This window comes from Mandrillus leucophaeus, unplaced genomic scaffold (genome assembly GCF_000951045.1).
Source record: "Mandrillus leucophaeus isolate KB7577 unplaced genomic scaffold, Mleu.le_1.0 Scaffold9, whole genome shotgun sequence".
In the NCBI taxonomy this organism is placed as follows: Eukaryota; Metazoa; Chordata; class Mammalia; order Primates; family Cercopithecidae; genus Mandrillus; species Mandrillus leucophaeus.
The window spans coordinates 5,310,876-5,313,472 of NW_012109807.1; the positions used below are offsets into that span (position 1 = coordinate 5,310,876).

Sequence of the window (2,597 nt, forward strand, 5' to 3'; positions counted from 1 at the left end):
GCTGCCATAACAAAATACCATGGACTAGGTGGCTGAAACAACAGCAATGTATTTTCTCACAGTTCTATAGGCTGGGGGTCCAAGATGAAGGTCTGATAGGGTTCAGCTTCCGGTGAGGGCTCTCTTCCTAGCTGGTAGACAGCTGCTTTCTCATAGTGTCCTCGTGTGAGAGACTCTCTCACGTGAGAGAGAGACTCTCTCTTCTTCTTTTTTTTTTTTTAATTTATTCATTGATTTTTTTCTTAAATAAAATGAATTAACATCCATTATAAAAACTTTAAATCTACAGTAGGGTAAAAATAAACTATAAAACCTCCTTTTCAATCCCCTCATTTACTTCTCCACGGAATTAACGATTGTTAATATTTTCTTGTTTATCCTTTCAGAACTCCATTTATTGGTGAGAATGGTGTCATATAAATTGTCTTAGCCAGTTGTGATGGCTCATGCCTGGATTCACAGCATTTCTGGAGGCCAAGGTGGGAAGATCGCTTGAGGGCAGGAGTTCGAGGCCAGCCTTGGCAATACAGAGAGACCCCATCTCGTATGTGTTTTCTTATGCTTTCTCTTGGATATATGTTTGATGTATTTCTTCTTCTTTTTACAAAACCATTGACTTATCTGTTTATGTGTCATGCCAAATTCAAATAAGAGTGATAGACTCTCTTGTATTGTGGGCACCTGTTTAACTTAAACTTTGCCCAGAGAGTGTCCATGAAGGATTTGCTGACTAATCTTTTCTTGGGATACTGTTTCTCATTTCCTTTTTCCTTTTTTTTTTTTTTCCCTGTTCATCTTCCAGCTCCTTTTCTTCTTCCTCTTCTTTTTCTCACTCTCTCTTTCTGCCTGCTTCTCCTCCTCCTTCTCTACATTTCTGCTTTCCCTTTTGTTCATCTTCACTGCAGTTTCCATTTGATTGTTCTAGATTTTGATCCCAAGGCATAGCTGGTTGTTTCTGTATAAAAAGATTTGAATTATCAGGGGCTTCTGAAGTATCAGGATCTCTCTCCACACTGAAAAAGTTTCTTCTCCCACTTCCTGGACACTGTCCTTACCTGGACTTCCTCAAAGTCAATGGCTGGTCTTTCAAAGCTTTCTTTGTTGCTCCTCTTTCTCCTGTCTCTCTTCTTCTTGTAAGAGCACCAGCCCTATGGGATTAAAGTCCTACCCTTATGACCTCATTTAACCTTTATCACCTCCTCTCAGGCCAAAACAGAGTCACACTGAGTCTCATTGGGAGTTAGAAAATTCAACATAGGAGTTTTTGAAGGACACAATTCAGTTCATAGCAGATTGATATATTCAACCTTATCTAAATTTAAAACTTTTGCTCAGCAAAAGACCTGTAAGGAGGATGAAAGGACATGCTATAGACTGAGAGAAAAGATTTGCAACCTATATATCTAACAGAGAACTTGTATATTAAATATATGAATCTCACAAAACTCAACAGTAAAACAAATTCCAATTAAAATATGGGCAACAATTCTGAACAAAATTTTAGCCAATTGAATGTAACAATGTATAAATCCCATGACCACATGGCATTTATTCCACATATGTACAGCTAGCTCAATGCTTGATAGTCAATGTGATTCACCATATCAACAGGCCAAAGAAGAAAAATATGATCACATCCATTGACATTGAAAAACATTTGACAACTTCAACACCCATCAATGATTAAAGGCACTTAGTACATTAGGAATAAAGGGGAACTTGCTTGATCTCATAAAGAGCATCTGTATAAACCTAAAGCTAACATCATACTCAATGGTGAAAGATTGAATGCTGTCCTTCTAAGATGGGAACAAGATAAGGATGCCTGCTCTCACCACTCTTATTCAACAATGTGCTGGAAGTTTTAGTCATTGCATTAAGGGAAGAAAAAGAAATAAAAGTCATTTAGAGTAAAAAAGAAGATAGAAGTGTCTTTATTTGCAGACAATATGGTTGAAATCCCAAGGAATCTGCAAAACAAAACAAAACTTCATAGGACAAATAATTGAGCTCAGTAAGATCACAGGATACAAGATCAACACACAAACGTCAATTGCATTTCTATATACTGACAATGAACAAGTGGAAACCAAAATTTAAAAATGCAGCACAATTAATAATTGCCCAAAGAAATGGAAATAGTTATCAAACAGATCAAACAAAACATACACGGTATCCTTATGCTGAAATTACAAAGTGCTGATGAAAGAAACCAAAGAAGACCTAAATATTTAGGGAGATGCCAGCTGTGGTGGCTCACGCCTGTAATCCCTGAACTTTGGGAGGCTGAGGCAGGAGGATCGCTTGAGCTTAGGAGTTTGAGACCAGCCTGGGCAAGATAGACCTCGTCTTTACTAAAAATATATTTTTTAAAAATTAGCTAGCCATGGTGGCGTGTGCCTATAGTCCCAGTTACTCAGGAGGGTGAGGTGGCAGGATTGCTTGAGCCTGGGATGTCAAAGCTGCAGTGAGTCATGATCGTGCCACTGCACTCCAGCCTGGACAACAGATTGAGAGCCTGTCTCAGAAAAAGAGAAGAAATTGATAAATTGAAACTTATCAAACTTAAAAGCTTTTCTTGTAAAAGCTTATGTTAA

The 2,597-nt window shown here is 37.9% G+C and overlaps 1 pseudogene; it reads right to left on the reverse strand.

Moving 5' to 3' along the window:
* Positions 1-497: 497 nt before the first annotated feature.
* Positions 498-2,597, reverse strand: part of LOC105531692 — a 20,983-nt pseudogene continuing 18,883 nt past the window's right edge.